The sequence below is a fragment of the Lactuca saligna genome, chromosome 2 (assembly GCF_052625555.1).
Source record: "Lactuca saligna cultivar CGN05327 chromosome 2, ASM5262555v1, whole genome shotgun sequence".
NCBI classification, from domain to species: Eukaryota; Viridiplantae; Streptophyta; class Magnoliopsida; order Asterales; family Asteraceae; genus Lactuca; species Lactuca saligna.
This window is the reverse complement of record NC_136418.1, coordinates 107,923,645-107,931,451: the sequence shown is the minus strand read 5'-3', so window position 1 is coordinate 107,931,451 and position 7,807 is coordinate 107,923,645. Positions and strand designations below refer to the sequence as shown.

Sequence of the window (7,807 nt, the reverse complement as noted above, 5' to 3'; positions counted from 1 at the left end):
CCTTTTCTTCTCTCTCGATTCTACAACCTCCGCCACTTTGGGGATGTTTGGATAAGAAAAAGAGAAGTGCTTATTGCTTATTTCCACAATAAGCTAATTTGAGTGTTTGGATAAAATCCAGCTTATTAAGCTAAATAAGCTAATTTTAATAAACATCCCTCTCCATGCTTATTGCTTATTGCTTATTCCCACCATAAATAAGCTGTAAGCAATAAGCTAAAAAGCTAATCCAAACACCCCTTTATTTCTCCACATCGACGCTCAACCTTTGCATCTTCGGTGCCATCTTCCCACATCTTCTCATCTTCATCCCTGTCTTCCCATACCTCCAAAGCATTGTCACACAATGGAGGTGGCTTCAGGTATGCACCATTCTTTAGCTTTTCCTTTTTTTCTCTTCCCCATATACGTTGAAACCGCCGATTTATGGCTGAAATCGGGTTATTATTTGTTGTTTTCTTCTGAAATTGATTATTAGTTGTGTAACATCCCCCTCTGGCACGTATCACAATATTGTCCGCTTTGGGCAACTCAGCACGAGGACTTCCCAAGGGGTCACCCATCCTGGTACTACTCCCGCCCGAGCACGCTTAACTGCAGAGTTCTTACGGGATCTGCTGCCCTCACGCCTTTAAAACGCGTTATGATAGGGAAGGTATCCACACCCCTTATAAGGAATGCTTAGTTCTCCTTCCCAACCGATGTGAGATCAGATCTAACCCAACAACAACGCGTTTTAAAGCCGTGAGGGCAGCAGCAGCACCACCACCACCACCACCAACACCACCACCACCACCACCACGACCAACAACAACAACAACAACAACAACAACACCAACACCACCACCACCACCAACAACAACAACAACAACAACAACAGCAGCAACGTTGTGGATTAGATTCATTGAAAATGAGATTTTAAAATTTGCTTGCTCAGTAAAGATTGATTTGTTTCATGTTAGAATATCAATGACTAATCATGCCCTCGATGAACACGTATACAAGGAAACACATCTTTATAGAGAGATAACTGTAAATCGTGTTATGCAGGCTAAAGATAACTATGCCTATGTATTAGTTATACTTTCTAAATGAAATTAAGTTTCTTAAGTATAAGATTCTGTTGCATTTTTAAAGTGAGTTCATGTCAAAAGTGAGCTTTAAAGATGTTGATTTTAGGATATTTGAAAGCATCATAAATAGTGTTTGTCTAGCATTCTAATGGACAATATCTTAAAGAGGTCGATATCTAATATCCCATCTCGGTTCTTAAAAGCGTGGTTGCATAAATATAAGGAATAGTGCAATGGCTACAACCAAAGTTTTTTTTTTTTTTTTTAAATTAATATTTTGAGTCTTGATTGTTATATGAGAAGATGGTATTTAATATTGACATAGAAATCAGATTTGTAGATGGTGATTTGATATTGGGAAAGAAAACTAATTTTCAGTGTAATGCTCTGCGTTATTATTATTGTTATATTAACATTTACTTGATAGAAATTATATTATTGTTTCTTGAAAATTAAAATTATATGTTATGCAATAAATGAGATGTAACATTTAAAAATAAAAGGAAAATGACAATGAAGATAAGATCTATAAAAAAGATACGGTTTTTAGATTGTGTGACAATGGAAGTAAGATGTGATTTAATAAAATTTATACTACATTTGAATTCATACATAAATAACATCAAAGTGGAAATCAAATGGTTTATAAATAACATCAAAGTGGAAATTAAATTTTTTTTTTATTATTTTTTTATTTTTATTTTTTATTTTTTTGAGAATTGGATGATGTTATTGAAACTTAAATCGTAAATTATTTAATATTATATATCTTTTTTATATAATTCAAATTTAAATATAATTGATTTTCAATAATAACAAAACTAAGAGGCTGTTTTGTAGTATTTAAATTATTCATATCTGGATGATGAAAATGTCTGGATGATAAAGATGATCTTTATGAATTTGTATCTTATGAATTTGTATCTGAACAAAAATTGATGTTTGTTTGGGCATCTGAATCCCTGCATCTTAATGACGAAAATAACAATTTTAACTCTCTAAACTATCTTTTACATACAAATTAAACATCATAAAATATCCAAATTAGATTAGAGATCATATAAACATCCAAATTTGTTATATATGGTTCGTTATATCATAATATAGCAATTTTATAACAATATCTCACAATATTTACCAAAAAAAATTGATTGTGGCTGTTTTTGACATCCTCTCTGTATTAACCTGTGGTGACATTAAATTCCCAAATACTTCACCATTTCTTGAAATGCACTTTCACAATACTTGCTCCCCTTACAAATGCCAGCAATGGAAGATTGGGTCAAGCGAATATCAGCCCATATGACAAACTTCATACAGCAACTCAACGAAACTATGAAGAACAGCAAGAATAGAACACAAAAATCAATTTCATACAAACCACAAAAAAAGAGAGCAACAAGAACACGATAAAAGTACCAATTTCATCCAAAATCGAGCAGCAAGAAGACGATTCAAACATTAACTTTGAGAAAAAAAACCATAAAAACTTACCAGATAAGAGGGAGGGAGGAGACGAGGAAGGAGATGGCAAAGGCGGAATGGAGCAACGCTGCCGGAGGGTAGCAGGGAAGCTGCCGACGCCTAAGGCTGGTAGGGGGAAGTGGTTGATGCCTGCGAAAATGGAGAACGATGAAGGAGGGTCTGATGCGTAGCGGGGGAGAAAGAAAAAAACAGGAGGCGTGTTATATTAGGACAAGGGTATTAGATGTCTTTTTTTTTTTTTTTTTTTTTTTTTTCCATTCAGACTCCTTGCCTCTTCATGATCCAGACCATTTTTTGTTACATATGCCCAGTTAAGAGGGTAAAAAAAAAAAACTTCAACCAAAAACTCTGAATCTGAAGGATCTAGAGCTTGCCTTTTAACGGGATCATTGGAAAAACAAGTTTGATTCTAACTATCATTATTAGAAGACCCTTACAATATTTGATTATTCTAATAAAATATTTTCATATTATATATTAAATGAAGCATGGGTACTTATATATTGAACAAATAACTATTAGAATAAAAAAACTCAAAAGAAAATAACATTAATATAATATTTTTATTGTATTATAAACCAGTGATGAAGCTAGAAATTTTTAAATGGGGTACAAACATTATCAATAAATATTATATGTAGTTATTATATTCGGGGAATTAAAAAACATGATACAATCTCTTTAGCTGGGGGTATTATAACTATTATTTGAAAATATTATGTAATCTAAATTATATCTATCCTTAAATACCAACACTGTATATTTTCATTGCACAAACAATGAAAAATATTATTGTAATATATTATAAAAACATAGCATTTTTAGATCAAATAAGAATTGTGTAATAGTAAACGACTAATGTTTTTAAGTAAATTACTACTTTTTATGGTGGACAATTTCATTTTTTTCTTTTGGTTTTGATAAGTACGATAAAAACAATAGTGATGAACATTTGGATCAGGAACCAGCTGGAACCGGATAGAATTGATCAGGTCGAGATCGGGACGATATTCTTGTTGATTTTTTCAACCGGAAATCGGTAGGACCCGGAACCGGTAGAACTGATGGTCCGATTCGGTTCCTACTTTCGGTTTCTGAGCCGATTCCGGTTCCGATCAGACCGGTTCCGATGCTTATCCCTAAAAACAACTAAACTGACTATTATTTTTTCAATTGTTGATCGATTTGTAATTGTATTTCTAATGGAACGAAAAACAAATATTTGTCTAAAGAACAAAAAATATTTGCCAAAAGAGTCAATTCACTATTTCCTACGTGACAACCGGTGCATTCTTAAAGTATACCTCATAATTAATTGTTCAATTAATGCTTCTTATGTATATCCTATTTTAGGATATACATTAGAAAATTCCTTATAATAAATGAAGATATATTTTAAATCATTTACATCTCATGTCACTTGGTAAGTATAAGATAACTTCAACTTCATTATATTTCTTTTGCAGGTGAAACACGTCAACAACCACTTGATTTGACTTATTTGTTTCTATAAATTTTTTTATATTGATGTATAACTTAAATAATTAGTATTTCTTTTATCTAATCAAAACAATAATGTACATTTATTCTAAAATCAAAACAATAACATATTTTCTTTTTAACTAAAATCCACATACTTTCAAGACAAAATAACTAAGTATTTTTTTTTTTTGTTATTTTTTTTAACCCAAATAACAACACCTATGAAAAAGAAATTATACACCACAAGGAAGCGATCTGAAGACCCCCAAAGCGAAACAAATTTTTGGACGGAAACTAAACGTCGGAATAAATAAATCGTCCGCTGCATCGCGCGGGTATCCTACTAATATATATATATATATATAACACCGTAAATTTCAAAACAAAATTTTCAAATTTTTATAAAACATAATTCATTTAATATTCATAAAAACAACCATATTCTATTATCCCGTTTAAGTAAATACAAAATCCCAAGATCACAAAGGTATAAACTCCGTGCATGTGTACGGATCAAGTCGGCGCCTTCCCGCGGTCGTCACTAGTACCTGAAACAATAACATCAAACACTGTAAGCACAAAGCTTAGTGAATTCCCCAAAATACCATATATAACACATATTAGTCACTCGAGGCTATAACTCCGTGGGTCCGTGCACCCAAACTCTGTGAACCCTCAGGTTCTAACTCTAAAAACATGCACAACATAAATCACATAGAAATAATGTAGTACAACACATAACATACATAGCATACAAACACTCTATCACATAACTCTGGTTACCTACTCAAGGTAAAGTATAGTAAGAAGACTCACCTCGCATCTCGGTAAGTCGTGAATCCTGAAATCACTAGTGCTCGATCCCCCGAGCTAAAGTCCTCCTAAATCACAATACATCTCTAATTAACACTTTCACAACTAAGGTTGACTACTCTTAACAAGTCAACTTAGGTCATCGTTGGTCAACGGTCAATGGTCAACTTTGACCGGACTCGGCGAGTGCATTATGGCGACTCGGCGAGTCTGAGCGTATACACTGATTTCCCTGAAATCCTCCCTTGACACGTCGAGCATTCTCTCCAACTCGACGAGTTCCACCTGGCATGAGTTGTGGGGCCACCACGACTCAACTCGCCGAGTCTCAAGAACAACTCGACGAGTCCACCTTGACTCAATCCACCTATCCACTCTGATTCTGCCCTGACTCACTGAGTCAACCCTCCCCTACTCGGCAAGACCACTCGCTGTGTGGTCGGGCATTATTCATACTACTCGCCGAGTCTGTTCTTCGGACTCGGCGAGTCCATGCCATGCAATGGCTCAAACTTGCTCATAAGGTCAGATCTAGTCCATTAACCCATAGATCCAGTCCTTCCAAGCTTATTTAGCACGTAAAGCCACAATCTTGATGCACATACAATCTCTATATGACCATATATGATGTTTTTGACTCAAATACTACCACACAAGGTCATAAACTCCATTGCTATACGTAAAGCTTGATGAGTGAGGCTCTTTGGACCTCTATGGTTCCAGATCCAGAGCCTCAACACAAGAAGGGAACTATTTGGCATCAAATCATCCCATAAATGTCCATAAGAAACCCTAGATCCCATAATACTTCACAAAACAGAGGATAAACCGAAATCATACCTCTGGATTGATGATCTAAGCTTCAAATCCACGAAATAGCAACCTCCTTTGCTTCCTCTTGCCTAGAATCTTCTCCTTCTTTGCTAAATAACACACACAAGGTCATGAATGCTTCCTTACTCTCTCAAAACGTTCAAGCACTCACGGGTTTCTCTCTAAGGGTTGGGTGAGCACAAATGACGGCCAAAAGGCCCTTTAAATAGGCCTCAAACCCCGGAAATTAGGGTTTCACCACATAGCGTGGACTCGCCGAGTCCACTCTTGGACTCATCGAGTCCGGACGCGAACCCGTGCCCAAATCCGCGATCCTACTAGGCGAGTTTGAGCTCCAACTCGCCGAGTCCACTCACAATTTTCATAAATAATTCCAAAATAGATACCTGGAAATTCCGGGCTGTTACAATTCTCCCCCACTAGAACTAGACTTCGCCCTCGAAGTCTCACTCTGCAAATAACTCCGGATGCTGCTCTCGCATCTCACGCTCCAGTTCCCACGTCATCTCGGACCCCTTCCGATGCTACCACTGAACCAAGATCAAAGGTACCTCCTTGTTCCTCAGAACTTTGATTATCCGATCTCTGATGGCCACTGGTCTCTCAGCATAAGTCAGTAACCTCTGTCTGACCTGCTGGATCTGCTCTGTCGTCTGAAGCACTATCTCCGTGTTGCCCATAACACGCTACCCGACTTCTCCCCAGCAAATGGGGGTTCGACACTTCCTCCCGTACAACAGCTCAAAGGGTGGCATACCGATGCTCGAATGATGGCTGTTGTTGTAAGAAAACTCGGCCAACGGCAGATACGTATCCCAACTTCCCCTGAAATCCAATACACATGCTCGGAGCATGTCCTCGAGGGTCTGAATCGTCCGCTCACTCTGTCCGTCTGTCTGGGGGTGATATGTGGTACTAAAATGCAGCCTAGTACCCAACTCCTCATGGAACGTCTTCCAGAACCTAGAAGTGAAACGCACGTCCCGGTCGGAGACAATCGAGATCGGCACTCCATGCGGAGATACCACTTCCCTTACATATATCTCTGCTAACTTCTCTGCGGAAGAACTCTCACTGATGGCAAGGAAGTGAGCGCTCTTCGTCAACCTATCCATAATCACCCAAATTGCATCAACTCCCCGAGCGGTCCTTGGCAATTTGGTGATGAAATCCATGGTGATCTGTTCCCACATCCATTCGGGAATCTCCAATGGCTGCAACTTACCATGCGGTCTCTGATGTTTGGCCTTAACCTTACGGCAGGTTAAGCACCTCTCAACGAACCACGTAACGTCTCTCTTCATACAGGGCCACCAATACTCCCTCCTCAAATCCAAATACATCTTAGTGGCCCCGGGATGGATTGAGAATTTCGACCGATGAGCCTCTTCCATCAAAATAGCACGCGCACCTCCCACGAACGGTACCTAAATACGCCCCTGAAAAGTCATAAGCCCCCGGCCATCGGTAACAAACTCCGATATCAATCCATCAACTCGCTCACTCTTCTAGTTTTCCGACCTCACTGCCTCAGCCTATGCTCCTCGAATGGTGTCCAACACCGGAGTCATCACGGTCAAACGCAAACATACACCTCACAACGGGGCACTCTCCGCCCGGCGACTTAGGGCGTCGGCTACCACATTAGCCTTGCCCGGATGGTACAGGATCTCACAATCATAATCCTTAACCACATCCAACCACCTCCTCTGCCGCATATTTAGGTTGGGCTGATCCATCAAATACTTTAGACTCTTACGGTCCGTGTATATCGTACACCAAACCCCATACAAATAATGGCGCCAAATCTTAAGGGCGAACACCACTGCCCCCAACTCTAAGTCATGGGTGGGATATCTCGACTCATGGGGCTTCAACTGCCTCGATGCATACGCTATCACATGCCCTCTCTGCATCAGTACGGCTCCCAATCCCAAAATTGATGCATCGCAGTATACAATAAAATCCTCCATTCCCTCCGGGAGGGCTAACACCGGGGCCTCGCATAACCTTTGGCGAAGCGTCTCAAAGGAGGCCTGCTGCTCGGGGCCCCATGAAAAAGCAACACCCTTCCGGGTCAACCTAGTGAGTGGTACTGCGATCTTAGAGAAATCCCTGAT

The 7,807-nt window shown here is 38.8% G+C and overlaps 1 long non-coding RNA gene and 1 pseudogene across 1 annotated transcript; both read right to left on the bottom strand.

Annotated features, from left to right (window-relative positions):
* Positions 1 to 526: 526 nt before the first annotated feature.
* Positions 527 to 644, bottom strand: LOC145033033 (5S ribosomal RNA; annotated as a pseudogene).
* A 1,465-nt stretch (positions 645 to 2,109) lies between these two features.
* Positions 2,110 to 2,853, bottom strand: LOC145028995 (uncharacterized). The gene is made up of 2 exons (XR_013676307.1): positions 2,568 to 2,853; positions 2,110 to 2,406 (listed from the first exon to the last, which is right to left on the bottom strand). It is a non-coding gene; the product is annotated as an uncharacterized LOC145028995 (long non-coding RNA).
* Between the last annotated feature and the right edge of the window lie 4,954 nt (positions 2,854 to 7,807).